The 18,214-nt window shown below is 42.7% G+C and overlaps 1 long non-coding RNA gene across 5 annotated transcripts in view; it reads right to left on the reverse strand.

Moving 5' to 3' along the window:
* Positions 1-18,214, reverse strand: part of LOC108962636 (uncharacterized) — a 111,040-nt gene that overhangs the window by 84,805 nt on the left and 8,021 nt on the right. For 4 of the 5 annotated variants that reach the window (XR_007779200.1, XR_007779202.1, XR_007779203.1 and 1 more), the window contains one exon: positions 8,746-8,892. The exons of the other annotated variant lie outside the window; for it this stretch is intronic. This is a non-coding gene — a long non-coding RNA (uncharacterized LOC108962636). The remainder of the gene's footprint in view (positions 1-8,745; positions 8,893-18,214) is intronic. 5 annotated transcript variants of the gene reach the window in all.

Here is an 18,214-nt window from a genome sequence, read left to right on the forward strand (position 1 = left end):
AGTGCCCCAAAAGCTGAGGAGGAAAGATGTGCTTGCATTTCTCTTCACAGAGAAAAGTAAGGCACAACTTCTCAAGGATATGTCTGGGATTCACATTCTCTGAACTTCAGAGAAAGAAAAAACAATCCTTATCTCAATTGCTGTGCCTCTTGTTGCTCACAAGTGGAATGCATGTGGAAGATTGTTTACCTGAAGGGAATTGGTAACTGGATTCTGGTGTGAGTGTTTTGATTCATTGGCCAATTGAATCCAAGTGTGAGTGTCGGGACTGTCAGCCGACAGTCACGAGATTCTGTGCAGCTGAGTGCTTGAGTGCAGACTCAGTGTAATATAGCGTAATATAATATAGAATAATATGTATAATAAAGTGATTAATTAGCCTTCTGATATCCATGGAGTCCTCCTCATCATTTCTACCAGACATAGGGGTCACCTGTTTTTGCTGTAGAAAGATTTTGGGAGAATACAGGTGCAAAACATTTGTATAATTATTGTTTTTATTATCATCATTATCCACATTCTAATGCTGTGCACATCACCATCTTCCTTATTATTCACATTCTAAGAGAGAGCACATAAAAGAGGTACCAAGAAATACTGAGGCTTTCTCTGGCTGACATTTAATTTCTGCTTTCGGCATGTCTCTGGAAGAAGTTTGAAAAGTGTGGTTGCTTTCAAAGTGATTTTCCTTTTTCCATTTGGCAGATTCCTTGCCATGATGAACAGAGATGAACCAAAAAAATATAAACCTGACAATCAATTTAAAATAGCTACTTGCACTGTCAGCTAAATTCAAGATTGGACTTTTTTAAAACTGAAACTCTCCAAACCAAGATATTTTAATGGTCATGAAATCCTATAATTTTACACAATAAATATGCTGTACAGAAATGATGGGAAAAATGAGAGTCATGTTTCAACCATTTGGTTACATTAATAACAACACACAAATGCTCCCTCTGTTGTTTACTTTCAAAAGGTATTCCAAATATCACAGTGGCATCCAGTAAGAGAGTGTATTTTCTTTGGGAGGAAAAAACTAAAACCAAAACAAATCAAACCCCAACAAAACTCCACATCCAAAATTAAGGCACACAAGAAGAATATGTGTAAATTATTGCCAATCTGCAAAACAAAATTGATTACATTTTAACAGCCATCAAGCCAAAATATTTAGATCCGGAACTAAATAATATATACACATCAGAATTAATAAAATTCACTTTTGGACAGTTTGCAGGCTAATTCTTTCTGGACTAGGAAAAGTGCTGTCTTGCAATGGAAATAATACCACTCTCACCCTATTTTCTTGTGGAGTGAAAAGGCACCACTGTGTATCATTAAGAAAACAGTTCTGTATTAGCATTGACAACAATTACACTAAGGAGAAATCTGGGAGTTCTGTTTATGCACATTAAATTTCCAACAAGTAGTTCTTCAGGAGCTCAAATGGTTTTGTGCAGTGAGGAGCTTTCCTGAGCCTAACAATTTCCATCAAGGAAAAAAATTCTGTTTCCATAGAAACATCTGAGGTGGACCAAGCATGGATTAATCAAAATACGATGATGCCTTTTTGCAAGGTACTAGGAAAAAAATTCCAGTTTTAAGTGAGCACTGCTGTTCTTTCCTTCCATTCACACGAGAAAGCATGGGAAATTCTCCCCAAATGTCTATGTGACACACAGTTTAATTAGCACAATAAAAAGTTAGGTTTTCTTACATTCAAAATTAGCATGTCATTCTGAACTACAGCCAAGGATAAAATAACATGAAAAAAAGAGAGTGAAATAAACAATTTAAAATTATATTTACATTCCTTTTTAATTTGCTACTCGTTATATCAAGTGGCTCTTCTTATGTTTAAAAAATTTTAGTTGCTTTTTCAGTATTCTTAGTACTGAAGGCTCATTTCTTGGTACTGAAGGCTCTTTCTGATATCCAAAATCCAAGCTAGGGGTTAGGATTTTTTTCTTGCTGTTGAATTGAGTATGCATGATATTATATCATTCTCAGCTACCATCATAGAATTTTCTGACAACAGAATTTAGCTGCAAGTTCTGCCATTGCCCAGGGATGAAAAAAAGACTACACAAAGCCAGCCTGCCTTCATCTATCTTCTCAACAAAGCAAAAAGAAACATGGCTCCATTTTTAACAGAGCACTTCCATTGAAGTGCTTCCTTTGTCTGTTTTTTGTATTAATAAAATAGACACCTTTTTCTTATGATAGCTGAAGTTATTTCCTAATTACTCTATTATCAGATGATATTAAAAAATACTCACTCTGTAGGTGTAAGAGGGGCACACAATAATTACAATACAACAAATGTCAAATAATTGTAAGCCCTCCATTTGTACACAACAACATGATACTAATGTCAGAGACAAAAAATGCACTTCCACTTCTAATCATACCTCAAAATGAAAAATTGCCAGCAATAGCATTGGCAGGGTTCCACTTTTGTGTTTTTCAAAGGTTTGGTAGCAAATTCACACACAGATTTTTGTTCCTCTTCATTTTATTACTTTTCAGCAGGGATCTGAGAATCAAGCTGGGTTTTCTATCTCCAACATCACCATTAGTAATAAAGGCTATGTTGGCCAAATTATGATCACAATAATCTGTGTGTAGTCCCTCTGTTATCAAGAGATTTGCTCAGACATTATTGGTGAAGAAGCCCCTGATTGTTAAGTGGCACACATGGATACCTTGGTGCATGAGGAGGAGGAGCCTTACAGGCTCCCAGGGGTTTAAATGAAGTAGAAAGCAGCAAATGTTTCATTTCTGTCATTCAGGCAGGCAGATATGACTGAATACTCAACAGCTTGGTTCGTGCAGCCACGCACGGCAGCAGCCCTGAGAAATGGGTGACAGTCAGTCACTTATTCCTTACCGTGGAGCAAAGCCCATAACACTGTCTGGGCTGCTTTTAGGGCAGTTTAGGGCATCCCTGCCCACTGCTCACACAGCCATGGTGTGTGCAAAGGGCACACAGGGTGCTGCAGGAGCTGCCCATCCCAGGCTCAGAGCAGCCTTCACAAGGGCACAGGCATGCAGAGCGGCACAGATGCCCACGCCAAGGTGCCAGCCATGGGAGGCAGGGACATATGGAAACACAGCTTCCACTGTGGAGAAAACATGGCCGCCTGCCTAGGGCACAGGGAGGCATTAACTCTTAAAGGACTGCTAAGAGATCAGCACTCTCCTGTTGTTGGAGGCCACTCTTCAAACCCAGCTGTCAAACTGGTGTGGAGAGGCACGAACACCACTGGCAAGGCAGGACCAGCACAGCTGGTTGGAAGGACAAACACAAGCCATGTGTCTGGGCAGTGTGAGTTCTGTGTGTGCTGAGTGACACAGGGGCTATGAAGTGTGAGAAGAGGTTTTTGAGGGGCCAGGTGTAAGCAGGTTTGGAAGGTTTCCCTGTGACCCCTTTAGACACTCCTGCCCTTCACTCTATATGACTACACCAGTCCACCTCCCTCAGCAGCTGCTTCCTTTTCCACCACCTTTCCACCCTCTGCAGGGGCACACTGAGTCTTTGGCTGTATGGCTGCACCAGTGAGGTAGCAGGGCTGAACTCTTCACAGAAGTGACCCCTTTTACCCACCATTTGCAACATAAGCATGCCTAAAATGACAGAGTCACTGTCCCACAGGTCTATTCCCCACCACCGGCTCAGCTGGTGCAGGGCCCCACCTTGCACCAGACAAGCCTGTGTCAGCAGGGAAAGGTTAGCTGAAACCATAGTGTTAGGCCACCAAACTAGCTCTTCCTAGCATGACTTCTCCCCCAGAAAATATTGAACTGCCCCATAAATACTTCTTCAAAACAAAATCCTCCCTATCTTCCAATAAAAATTAAAGTGGCTAGGGAAGTAGCTTTCTCCTTGCTATCCATGACAGGCTGATACAAGACTTATTTTTAAAATACAGACTCAACTCTTCTCCATATTTAACACTTAAAGAGCAGGCTTCTTTATAACACTACATCGCACATGCTGAAGTGCAGACTAGCTGCCTGCCTCACTCGGGTGACAAGGGACATCTAGCGGCATCATGGCTCCCAGCGCCATTGCCCCTGCTCGGCCTGTAGGGACGGCAGACACAGCCACCTCACCTGTCCCCAAGGGATACCACCCCAGTGTAGGGAAAACCCATGGCTGGTACAGGGAGTGACAGCCCTCTGCCTTCCCCAGCCTCACATCCCACCTCTGTGTGCAGAGCTACACTCCTTTGCAGCCTCCTCTCTCCATCAGCTCTGCCCAGCTTTTTCATCCCTGCTCCCATTAGTTTCCCCTAATAACATAATCATATATTATACATACAACAATTTATTTTCAGTAAGAGACTGATTATCTCAGTGGCCTGCCATGGATAAGAAAGCATGGAGCCTGCTCCCTTTATTCAGAGAAATAGACTGCTTCAGAAGAATACCTGCCTGTGTGAAAGTAAAACAAATGAGGTCATGGTTAGAACAAGACTCTTGAAAATTGCAACCACATCCCCTGGAAAAAAAAATCTATTTTGTTTAATTAAAAAAAAATAGTAAATAATGGCATTACATTCAGCTTAAGTATTTACATCAGTAATAAAAAGTCAAGGTATTGTCATTGGAACAGACAAGTACATACTGAAAGATGTGGGTTTGGATTAGATAAGAAGAAGGAATTCTTTACTGAGGTTTCAGTTGCACAGGAGGAGTTTTGATGGTCATGTCTATCAAGGCAGCATCAAAATGCTGCTTCTATTTATTTATTTATTTATTTATTCATTCATTCATTCTTTCTTTCTTTTTGCCTGGTTTAGATTTCCCTATCCAAACCCCAAAACATATATGATTGAAAGAGTAACAGAGGGCTGGAAGCAGTGCTAAACCTGCTGGCTATCCAAAGTTCTGTGACTTTGATTTAAGAGACCTCCTGTGGTTGTGGTCCACCTGTGCCTCAGCCTGGACTTGTCACATATGTTTAAGAATAGCTGATTTATTAGTTTTCCTTTCGTGTTCTGTTCCAAAAATAATGAAGAACATTTGTGGCTGAGAGGAAGTTAAAAAATGGCCTTTTGGGAGATGCAAGAAACCCACAGAAACCCTGACTCATCAAACTCACTTTTTAGTTTGTTTGGCTGCCTCCTATCCCTCCATTTTTTTTTTCCTCTGCAAAATTCCCCTGATCATCTCTGCCAGGTTTATTGCTTTACCCATTCACTTTCTCCTTCTTCTGAAAAGCTCTCTTAATTGTTTCTTTTTATACTTTTTCTTCCCCAGTTTCCTACTCCCCATATATGTGTCCTCTCTACTGTCACCTCCTGCAAACATTGTAACCCCCTTCTCACAGGAAACATTTAAAGAAACAAACTTGTTTTTTCCATTTGCTATTCCTCTCGGGAAAAGAAAACCAAAAATTCAAACTATTTTTTCTATTAAAACATTTCACTGAAATTTGAATAAAACTACTCTTATATGTACAGCAGTTATTATCTCATTTTTCTTACCATTCTCTTTTTTTTCTTTACTGAGTAGAAGTTCTGTGTGTACTCTGTGCAGAAATACATAAATCACCATCTTGGTTTCCCCAGAGCCCAGCCCATTGTGGCTATAACAATAAGTGTCCCAAATACATAGCTGGCAAATTGCTGCCACAGCTGAATGATTAAAGAACTTTCAGGCAGCACTTCATGGCACTCCACTGCTCAGAGCAGAAACCTCCTCCCCTCTTTGAACAGCCAGCCCTGGGAGATCAGGAGAGACACACAGCTTCAAACCAACATGAAACAATTAGAAATGTCGCCAGCAAAGGTAACCTGAGGCTTACCTGAGCTCAACAGAATATTATTTCGGTACCCAAAAAAGGACTAACAAACTGAGATATTATTGCTAAGTAGCCAGACGGTCAGCAGAGGGACACTGATGTGTTTTAGGCAGCACTGGACTCAGAATGAAGCTTAGGGGATGGCAGGCCAGGCGCAGCAGCCAGCAGTTGGCACTGTTGCTCCGCTGCAGAAGGGATGGGCAGTAGCACAGGGAGCGCAACCCAGGGACAGATGTCCCGAGGAGCATCACCTGCAGACAGTCACGGCACACGCTGCCTGCACACGAGCACGCCCACGTGAAGCACTCACTCTGTGCGGACATGTCACAAGAAAGGAGAAAAGATTTCCATCGTGCATACAAACACCACCCTCGCTGGCTCAGACGCTGCAAGTGCAAATCCCAATCTAATCTGTCAGTCAGGACAGCTGGGAAAGCAGCGATGCACTGCCAAAGAGTTAGGAAATCCAGACTGAGGTGTCACAAAGCAGCCAATGACAAAAGCAACAAGATACTTCCAAACTCACTGCAAGACCAGAAAATAGAAGCCTTCTTCCAAATAAGAGGGATTCCCTCTCCTCCAGGGATTTGCAGTTTGCAGCACTGCCCACAGTAGTGACAGGTGGTGTAGACGTGTGAGGCAAGGCCAGAAGAGGGGATGTCACAATGGAAAGACAGCCCTTGCAGAACATGCTGATATGAATAAAAAGGCTTTTGGTAATTTTTCCCATCACACAGCTCTTCAGTACCTCACAAGCCTTGGAAAAGTCACAGAGCAGCAAAATGTAAAATTAAGTCTTGTGGCTTTACAACAACCTTACCTGCTACCCCTGCCTCCTTCCAAAAACAAAACAAAACAAACAAAAAAACCCCAACTGAGCAATCAAACAAAAAAGGCAATTAAACTACTCATACCTGTATGGCAGGGATGGGAGAATCTCACTGGGGGAAAATACTACCTCCATCCACAGAACTGCTCCTCTTGGATTTCAGTACATGTAGTGCATGTCTTAGCAAAAGTGTTAAATAACAAAGAATATGTAAAGAATTAGATAGGAACAAGTTAAATTTAAAGACATGAGAAGATAATCAATTGGAAACATCTGGGAGGTGAGAAGAAAGAAACTTAAAAAACCAAACTAAAACAAACCCAAACACATTTCATTGTGAATCCGTGGAAAAGGAAACCACTTCAGTACTTCACACTGGGAATTTTATCCACCTCCAAGTGCAGGAGCATGAAAGCTTATCTGAAGAAAAGGTAGGTGTCTGAGCACTGCCTGAGCTCCCTGCTCAGCACCAGAACTATTTCATCACTGAGGGTTGCTCTGAAATCAAGGTTATGACTGGCCTTGAACACACAAGACAGGCAGGCAGAGAAAAGTCTGGTCTGAATTGATTAGATGGTTAAGGGCAAGAGGTTCTTGGTCTTTCTGCTGGTGACTGGTTTGAGGAGGGGAAAAAGACTCCATTATAGGAAAGAGAGAAAGACACAAAGAAGATAGAGAATTGTCAAGAAATAGTAAAGAAACATTCAAATAAATTAATCTAGATTTCCAAAAAGAAAATTGGCAAAGGTGCTAGAGCAGAAGTCTCCCAGTGCATTAAAAAATCATCCAAGAACAAGAAACAGCTTTGTCTAATAATGTGCCACAAGAAAAACTTGACAACAGGAGTAGCAAATTCCTTCCCTGCTGTGATTGCAGCAGCAGCAGCAATTGCAGACCACATTCCAGGGGGAGTGTATACACTGCATTTGGTTAAAAAGCCTGAAAAATAAGCAATTAGCTTCTTTATATTGAGAAAACTATGCATTTCCTAGAGAGGAAAATAAAAGGAGGCAAGTTAGCAATGCATTACCATATCTGCCTGTTGCAATGATCCTCATCAGGGATGAGCTAGTTCTTTGGGAGCTGCACCTGAGTTTCTCTACCTGCTACTGGCACAGCCTCCAAGATAATTTTGCCAGAGACTTGTCTTTGTGTGAGTACATTCCCTCACAGAGCAAGCTTACCACCAGCCATATAATTGCGACCATTTTGTAAATTCTAAAAGAACATAGGATGATATTAATGATCGTCCTTTAATGTCTCTTCAGCATTTATTTACTGGGTTGTCTCGCACTGCTACCTATAGTTATATACATTCTCCTTAGTCACAGCAGCACATGAGCATCTAGATAGAGGTGATACAGTTTTGTCTCTTAGTTTTGCCTAACACCAAGGCCCCAGCTATTGTCTGAGGGGAGGTGATATATTACTGCAAAAATCAATGCACTGCATTGAGAAACCAGCAGCTGACTTCTGCATGTCTGTGTCACACAGCATTGTCTAAACCATGAATGTTTCACATATTCTTGGTATTCACATAAAAAAATTCAAACAACAAGGCTTAAATTCCTTGTGGTTTTTTTTCTGGGGTCTCCAGTTGCAGAGAGAGAGGCAGAATGAAACCCATCAGGCCTGTCAGGAAAACTGCATTAGTTTCATGCCACTTTTGTCCATTGAAGCCCCACTACCATCACAGGGTTTGCTGTACAGACTGACATGAGCTTTGCCTGTATCCAGCAATAAAATTTGGCAGTTTTTTCACAAGGGAAAAATGGCACAAGATGCCTTTAACCTCATTTCTGACTCTGCCTATCACTTTCAAGAAAGCTGCATCAGTTTTCTTAGTGGAAAAATTAGATGCCTCTAGTAAAGGGAAACCTGGATCCTAAAATACCACCACTAGACGTCCTCTTAGCTTCAGCCAACCAAGCAGAGGTGCTCCTGTAGCCCTGATGGCTTCTTCCAGCCACCCTATGCAACACCAGCAGACAGGGAAGGAGCAAGGACTCTCCAGGAACTCTACAATTTTATAGTTTCTGGACCACATTAGCTGCACCCATTATTTATGTGCTACAATCACACCCCGTGCTTAGGTGAGACATACCTCAAGAGTTCACAGCTGGCTGAGAAGAATGGGTCCATTCAGGCCTGGTTGCAGCCTTTCTTTACCTTTTTGACTGCCCGGAGAAAGCCACCAAGATGGATCTGCCCCAATCCTTATTCCAGCAGGTTTGAAATTTCCTCTGATACCCTAATGAAGAAGTAGAGGTTCAATGGGTGTAAGGCAAAGCAGCTGTCAAGGGAGCAATGCCTGTGTATGCTCTCTGTGAATTGCCCTTACCTTTCAGAAGAGAAAATCTTACATTCCCCACATCCTGCCTGTGACACAAGGTTAGATAAAATATGTTTAGGAGGCATGGCCTGGCCTGTAGCCCAGTTGTCTGACCACAGTAACCACACCCTTTCCTTATAAATAGGACACTGATTCTTCTGGGTATCTGGGATTTGCCAGTTCAGCTTTATTCAGCTCACTAGAATGATTTTTTTTTGTTGTCGTTGTCATTGTTCTTTTTAATAAATTTTCAAAAATCAAAGCAATGGCTGTGGAACACTGTTCAAAACCACTGATTTTTCTGCAGCTTTGGTGAAACATGGAAAAATCAGCTTGAAGTGGGTTGATTAGCTACCAGCAAAGGTTCTCAAAGAAACTTCTCTGAGAAATTCAGTCATCTCCTGAGACTGACACCTACTTGCAGCTTATGTCATAGCTCACAGAACAAAATCATCACCATCACTTCAGGCATTTCAATCTGAGATAGAAGGACAGTTGAGAGCTGAGGTAAGTTCTGCTTTAGCAGAGTGTCAGGAGAATACATTTAATGACCCCAGGGAGGGTTTTCTTTCTGGTCCCCAGTTAAAGCAACAACCACTAACCTCCCGCCTGATAGTTTTCACTTCCCATTCAATAACCTCAATGTTTACATTACTCATCATGTAAATTGTCTGGACACAGTTGCAAATATTCCATTAATAACCACCACAAGATCTCCTGCTGTCTTGCTATGCTCAGGTATTCCACGGTTGACTCTAGTACACACCCATAATTGCTCACCCTGACCTGAGTGAGGCTGCAGAATCACTGCTGCTCCTGCTCCGGAGGGATGGCAGATCACAAGCGCCCACTAAGAAAATACCATTTGTTTGTAATAAACCTTCTCAGATTCCTTCCAATCTCACATAGTGTCCAAGCCTTGCCACCTATTAAATACCATCAGTCTTAGGTGCTTCTAATCTGTCCTGGAGAAAGACAGGAGAGCTTTTTGTCTTTGACCAGAAAGGCCTCTGAGTCACCTCCTGAGGCATAAGTTGGCTTTCTTCCGTGATCTCTCAGGAATTCAAACATTCTACATTAGAGCCTATATAAAGTATACACTGTGGAGTTTTTGGAGGTTAGGGCAAAAAGTAATAATCTTTAAACCGTGGGAAGGGATGTTCAGAAGGAGTATAAGGGCCTGCTTTCCAGCAGTAGGGATGATGAAACAGAGAACCTGGGGGTGGTGTGGCATCTTGAACACTGGATATCCTTGAGGACAGGTCATGAAAACAGTCACGAGAGACATCTGCCTGCAGTTGATTCTCCTTCTGAACACATGCCCCAGCCCCATCGCCTGTCTGTGATACCTAAGTGTCACAGAGGGAACAGTCATGCTCCTCGAATTTAAAATGAGATATATTCCCTCTGGGTACTGTGACAATAGCACTTCAGGAAGATGCAGAAACTCTCTCTCTTTCAGACCCCAGCAGGGGTTATTTTACAAGGACAACTTTCCAATCAAAAAAGGGGCAGAGCTAAACTATTTCTCTGCCAACTCCACCCTCCATGAGCATATACCAATCTCTCTTTGGACTTTGTCCCTGAATTGGAAAGGTAACCAGAAAGCATCAGATAAGAAACTGGACACATCAAAATAGTCAAACAAAGCCTGAAGGACTTTGACAATAAACACACATGGAGCGAAGACACTTTCACACAGATTCCGTACTTTGGCGTGTAGGAGGATCTACAGCAGGAATTTCATTTAGGAGAACAAAATACAACATTAAGATCTTTAGAGCAATCCCTAGCCACTCTCTCTGGTATTTTTGTTCCACACACAGACTACAAGCTTACAGAAGTGTCAGCTTTTGGGCACCATACCAACATGGGACGAGTGCAGGAACACCCTGAGTTGTAACGTAATACAAACAGAGATAAGGGAAGAGGAGCAACAGTGAACAAATGCAAATGCACTCCTGTTGACCAGAAAAATCCTGACTTGCTTCCTAGAGAAGCTGTGGAGGCACCTGAACCAAAGAGGCCTTCTGGAGCAGAGTTCAATGTAGTGTTAGTCAAAATGTGTTGGCTAAATAAATTGAGTAAGAACATCATCAACATGACAAAGCAAAAAATATCCTGAGAAGGACAACTAAAATGTTCAGTGTACTCATGCCACTGCAAAAGGTTACTTAAACAAACTAAATGTAAAACACTTCAGCTGTTTTAGCTCATCAGAGGATTCATAGAGCGGTGTTGTGCCAGCACAGCAAGGCCTGCCCAGGGCCTGGGAATCATCCCAGCCCCATCCCCTCAACAAAATGTCTCTTCTGGTAGAAGCTGGGTCAGAGATGCAGTGGTGCTGGTAGAAATGGGCTCAGCTGTCTCAGCCTATGTCTCTTGGAGGTGATGCAGCTTTAGTGGCTTAATGTGCCCACAGCACAGCACATCTGGGCTGCTGCCATGTGAAAAACATCAACCCACAGCGACTTACATCAGGTTCCTTCAATGGACTCAATGAACTCCTAAATCAGTCTGTAACCACAGTCTCCTCTGCATTCCCTCCTAAACTGAATACGGTTTGTGTCAGGTCCATCCTTCCTCCTCCTTCTCTCTCAATCACATCCACGCAAACAGACACACTAGAAATATATGCAATTCATTGTTTGTTCAGTGTGATTGCCCGAGTTCTACTTCCTAGTGGCATTCCTCAAGGCTGCTAGTTCTTCTTAAGGTTGAAGGATTTCCATGCTGGTGAGCTCAGAAAAGGCAGAGTTACTGCTTTTCCTCCAGCTAAGGAAATTAACTGAATTTGCACACTACAAACCCCAGGCAGGTTTGCAGTTGTAGCACTAACACATGGAAAACGGTGGCTCAGCTGGGAAGCCTTTCAGCTTGTGGTGTCAGAGAGTAACTCTGGGACCCATGAAAGGAATTACTTTTTTCTTTCACCAGATCTCTCTCCTACCACTTGGATGCCAGGCTGCTGTCTCTACTCAAGTATGCAAATCTGAGCAAGCCACCTAAACAAGTGTTAAAAATGTCCCTGGGAATAAAAGTATTGTTTGTGCAAACTCTCACATCCTTCTCCCACCTTCCAAGCAAAGGCTGCTCTCACAGATGGTAAGATGAGGCTCTCCTGGTGAGGTGGGAGCGGAAACACGACGGCTTATTGTTACGCAGTCTTCGGTGTTTTGCTGAGTTAGGAAAGGACAGGACACCAAGCACATTCCATGGCACTCTGCCAAGCTGGGCCCCAAAGGGTAAACAGAAAGTAATGTGCAGGATGCAAGAAAGTCTTTAAAAAAAAATAAGAGGGGCACCAGATGGTCACTGAAACGATCCACATCAGGGGAATGCGAATGAACATTTCAGGTTCTGTTCTAACACCTTATTAAACATATACGGATGTGTGTCTTAGGAGCAGGCTGCATTCTGGGAGAGCCATGTCAGGATTATTTTGCAAATAATCCATCTCCTCCACAGTCCCCAGTGAAGTCACCACCTCAGCGCCCGGCTGTCCTGCTCCTTCCAGCGCTACAGTTGAGCATAATCACCTCAATCATTTTTTTTTTCCGCTGATTAAACTGACTTCCAGTGCCATTACAGTAAATTACCACAAGCAGGTTTTGTTCGTTTGCTTTTTAACTGTGGACTCATATAACACAGCGTGCAAACCCTAACGAAGGGCATTTGTACGCCAGTGAGGGTTGATACTTCAGTTTAACAGAGAGCAGCTTTGTAAAGGGAGAACAAGGCTACTGCAGTGTGCTCTAGGGCTTTTACTTCCTATGGCCAGCACCGGATCTCTGTTCCCTGTTAATGAACAGCTGCTGTTCATTCAGCTGTCGAGGTGGTCCGGTGGGACAGGCGGCTGTGGGACAATTCAGAGGGGACGCACCGCATGCAAAGTCTCCCCTCTTATCTGAACCCTCAGTGTGAACAATGCTCAACCATCCATGCATAACACAAAACTCAGGAAGTCATACAGCATCCCTTAGGTTTCATGCTTCTTAGTTCAAAGGCACAGTGGGCAAGAAAAAGGCTCTGCCTTTCAGAGAAATGAGCTTTCTTAGCGCCAAGATGTGGCCATCACAAAAGCTGTGTCCCTTCAACTTAGGATTCCAGAAGAGCTTTTGGGCTATTATGAGGTCTCCTCATCTGGTAGGACACACAAGAAGTCACTCTCCCATACAAGAACCTAATGCTCCTGTGATTTTCATTCACTGTGAACAAACTCTTAATTACTTAACAGAAATACATTTTTAAAATTTGAACACTGAAATGACATTTCAAATGCCAGAAATTTTCATGCTCCCATCCTTGAGTTGCTCTATAGAGAAGCATGCATTTGTTCTTTAAGAGATCACAGGTTAAAGTCTTGGAACTGCTGTAAGGCACCACACACTGATTTAATAGGAAGAAACCTGGGTTCAGTGAGGCACAGAAGAGACTGTATGGAGTCCACTTTGAAAAAACAGGTCCAGGAAAAATCTTTTCCTCTTCATCTTTCTGGAAAGGAACCAAAGTTTATCAAGCTTTGTCTACCATGACTTTCTACAAGTTTAAACACTGTATCACACATTTTTTGGAGGAGGTATGAAAATGGTATATTTTCTCTTAATTGCTTTTCTTAAGCTAAAATAACCCAAAAGTCAAAAAAACCCAAAAGGCAAAACCAAACCAAAACAAACAAAAAACCCCTACTTCATTCTGAAATAAGAGTCCAGGTTCATGCCCCAGTTTACTGGAAACCTGCTTAAACACACAGCTTCAATTAAAAGGGTGTAGTCCTTTTTTTACACAAGCCTCGAGAGACAGCCCTGCCTAGGAATGGTGATGGGGACAGTGGTTGAAGGCCAGCCCAAGGAAAACCTAGCCATGTGACCACATAACCTTTTGGGCTGTCATTTTACCCCCCCATAGCTGTCCATCCTGTCTGGGAACCTGGCTGCCTCCCTAAGCACACGTGAAGAGTGAGCCATGCTCCCAACTGGTGTGCTGCAGATTCACTGACCTCTCGACAGCCTCAGTCAAACCCCCCCTTATCTTTTTTCTCTCTCCCTTGAAGAAGCAAATAAAACTCCCAAGCCTCTCCAAAGCATTTGCCAAGCAGAAATGAGGCAGAAACCCCAAACAGAAACATTGCCACAAACTAGATTATTTACGGGCTCTCATGGATAGAGAAATGCAAATACATGCATGGCAATTGCTCTATCCCTTTAGTTTCTATTTTCTCACCTTTTTGTTTTGGCACAAGAAATAGCCAGCATGTGACAGTAAGGTCAGGGTATCTCTGGTTACAGCAGTGCCTAAGAAGCGTTGTTCTAGTAAAATGACACCGTGCACAAGCCACATTATATAAAAAGTGAAGGAGGCACAGGCGTGGGATACAAAGCACTTCAGACACTACGCTTAAGTGATGTGACCACTGCTACAGGCTCTCCCCAAAAAGCAGAATCTTAGCCCATGCTGAACTTGGCACTGCCATGGCAAAATAATTAGGGATAGCTGGAGAGGCAATCCCACTTCTGCAGCTGCTGAGCTCATGCAGCCTGGGTCCCTATACAGAGCTGATCTTTCCAGCTGCATTGCAGGGTGCTCACATGCCTCACAGACCTCTAGTTAGGGCAGATAATGAGAGGCAGCACTGTCAACATCAGCCACATGGTAGGGGGAGAGTGAGTAGGATGTCCTTACCCAAAAATTTGTGAGGCAACCACTCTCCTGCTCTGCACAGCACTCCTGCCAGTGCAACACAGTAAACAGCTGCTTTGGTTTTGGCAGGTGTCTGCACAAGATTTTACAAACTCAGTGTCCTTCTCTCCTCTTTTCTGTTTGGTCTGAATGCTCAACAAGATTTTCACCTGGTTCCAAAGAATCAGTGAAAAAAAATCAGTGTAAGCTGAACAAATGTAGCAGAGTTTCCCCAGAAGGTCCATAAACTTTTCACTAAGCTGGCCAGAGCTTCAATTTTCTACCACAATGCCTGAAAACAACTTGTCTGCTTTCCCATTTCATCATGACACTCTTGCACTGCTCTTACACTGATATTGCAGCAAGGACCTTTTGAGGCTACTGATTGGCATGTCTTTTCTGTTTATTTTCTAATAAAAAAGAATCATATGCACTAAGCTTTCTAAAAAGCAACTGTGCCGGCACTCAGCCACAGAGGAAAGTACTGCAAAAGCCCCTGATGCTTTTACTTAACAATAAATTCAGACAGCTTTGTTTACAAATGGGACTGACCTTTCATTTAACTAACTTCTTAAAGAAAATCTGGGAAAATTTATTAGTCCAGGGTCAAATATATTCTCTGAGCTACAAACAGGCCTCTGATCCCTTTTACTTACGTCCAGACATTTCAAAAGCAGTTCAGTAGACATGTTCCAGTTTTCATTTAGTGAAGGCTTATCATGGTTTATACACTGATCCTGTTCCCACTAAAATTAACCACATCCACAGCAATATCACTTGGATGAAAAGTCAAAAGGAGTGCTCAAAACTATGTTCTCCTATCAAAAATCTCAGCTTTTTCCTTCACAACTTAGATTCTCCCTGGACTCACAAATCAAGTTCCCATGGTATCACTACAGTAACAAAGAGCAAAACTTGACCAAAATCCCTCTAAAAATCCCAATTTGCCTTCTCTCCCCTCCATTTTTAATACAAACTTTGAACTATACTTGTGCAAAAGACCAGAAGATGTTGCTTAGAGGTATAACCAAATGAGAACCATCTTCTTCAAATCCTATTTGCATTCTTGCAAGTGTTGGGAAGCACTTTATGGGACCTTTTTCCCAGAAGAAGGACTTGAGTGGCTGCAAGTTCCCAGCCCCAAGGGAAGTCTGGCTAGTGAGAAGCAGGATGGGCTTTGGCAGTCACAGAGATTACAGCACTGGAGGAGAGCATGAAGGAGAAAGTTTAATTACTTTTGGTCACAGATTTTAGCAAAGGCTTGAACTTCCATCTCCTACATCACACTCAGGTGCCCTCCTCCTATGATTAAGTTAATCATCATTTGTTTTCTCATTTTTCTTCTCACTTTCTACATCTTTAAACATTGGTCAGGAGGGGAGCAGCCCCAGCCAGCAATCTCACAGAGGCAGGGGCTTCAGGTCTACATCCAGGTCCAGCTGAGCTGAGGCTTGAAGTCAATTGCCCCCTCACCACCCTCCCCAGCAGATAGGCTTTCATCTCCTGAAATCTCCCCTCCTCGGGTTTCTTCCCACCATCATTTACAAAAATCTGCTTTGCTTTGATGAAAAATGAAAACCAGACTTGCCAATCCTCACTTTTTCATGAGGAAATCTTCCATCACCGTGTCCTGCCAATCCCAATTGTTGCCTTATTAACAAGCATTTCAAGGGTACAGTCTGTCTCTCCAGTACTGGAAATTTCGGTAGGAATTGTGGAGCAAGGACACAACATGCAACACAATGAGGATCTAGGTGAGGAGAAAATTTGGGCTATCCAGATTTATTCAAATGTGTTTCTGTAGTACCAATGATGATTCCTGCAGAACAGAGAATATTTCAAAAAATGAAATTGTCCTGAAAAGAACAATAAATGGAAAAGTGCAAATAGAAGAAGGAGACAAAATGAAGAGATTTGTAGAATAAAGGGATCTTTAAAATGCAATGATGGGGCAGGCTACAGTGAATTTAAACACCAGCCTGCAATAAACTCCGTGTAACATGATCCCTGCACACAGCCCAGCTCTTAGGGAGGTTTCAGCTACACTTTCCAGGCATATCTCTTCGACCTTGTCTCTGTCACATAAACGAACTGAAATGAACATATGTTTTTAAGTTTGTTTTTAAAATAACCAGACTGAAGCAGAAATACTGCACTGCCCACACTAATTCTCCCCCCACCTTCCTCAGGGGAGAGAGCAGAGAAAAACCATGCGTGTTAGTCACATCAGATGAAGTGCTACAGTGACGAAGATTTATACAAAACAGAGAAAAAAAAAGCCTGTCAGGTCCCAGCTGCGGGTGAGCAATGAGCTGTGAGACCAGGAAGGTGACATTGTGCCAAGCCTCGCTCACCTCCAGCCCTGATGGGCTCCCCAAGGCACACTCATCAGCCCTGCAAGTGTGCAGGAAATCACCAGGCACTCTGCAGGGATGTGCCAGCCTTCTGCAACACACAGAGCTCAGGATGTGCACCAAGAGCACCCTGGAAATGGATCAGGCGGGGGGGGGGGGGGAAAGGTACTGCTGTCCTAGCCTCTGCTGCCCTCTCACAGACAGAGGCAGACCACATCCAAGGCACAAGGGAAACAAAGAGATGCGTTTGTCTCTCAGAGGATGCTACATCACGCCAAAAGGTGCCCTGACAGGCTCATCTAAAGATCAAGGATTTTGGAGTTTTAATCACAGTAACAACTGAAAAGGAATTACCCCTGGTATGAACAAAGACTGGTGGATGTAGGGATAGGGAGCAGCCCTGAGGAGGACTTTGGGGTACTGGAGGATGAAAGGCTGGACATGACCCAGCAGTGTGAGCTTGCAGCCCAGAAACCCAAGTGCATCCTGAGCTCCATCAAAAGACTCATATTTCTCACGTGAATGCAAGTACAACTCTACCTAGGAAAGCAAACTGTGACTGCATCTACATCCACCCATCTCCTTTCTACTCTGGACACTGAGCCCTGCAGATCCTTTTCCTGTCATGGGCTGCTTGCTCCTTGAAATGTAGGCTGAATGCTCTCCATGGGGAAAAAAAAAGGACATTTTACACCTTATGATAAGGGAAACTATATACCTGAAGTGGAAGCTTGGTTTTAATGAAATTCAAGAATTCAGACATATGGATTTTCTAATAATCAGTATAACACTGAGGAAAGGCCTCACTTCTCCATTTGGAGACTTGAAGGTTTTAAGAAAGGCTTATCTGAAAAACACATCATCAAACTGGTAGGAGAACCCAAACCTTCCTGTCCAAAATGTCATTTAATGAGGTTTCAATTAAGATTTAAAATACTTCTGTAAATGAAAGAAGATAAGAAAAATGAATTTCTGCTTATGAGCATTTTATTCCTTGTCTGGCCACAACAGTTCTGTGCATAACTAGTTGAATAAGCTCGGCATCAGCAGAGAGTATACAGCAATTTACTTCTTAAATGGTTAAAAATTTCAGGACCTAGCACTTCAAAGGCACTTTGACTACAATGGAAAAAATTTACTTTGTAAAATCTTAGAAAGCTCAAATTGGCAGTGTCTCTTTAATTGGCTTTAAAGCAGTTAATAAAAGT

Source organism: Serinus canaria, chromosome 1A, assembly GCF_022539315.1.
Source record: "Serinus canaria isolate serCan28SL12 chromosome 1A, serCan2020, whole genome shotgun sequence".
NCBI lineage: Eukaryota > Metazoa > Chordata > Aves > Passeriformes > Fringillidae > Serinus > Serinus canaria.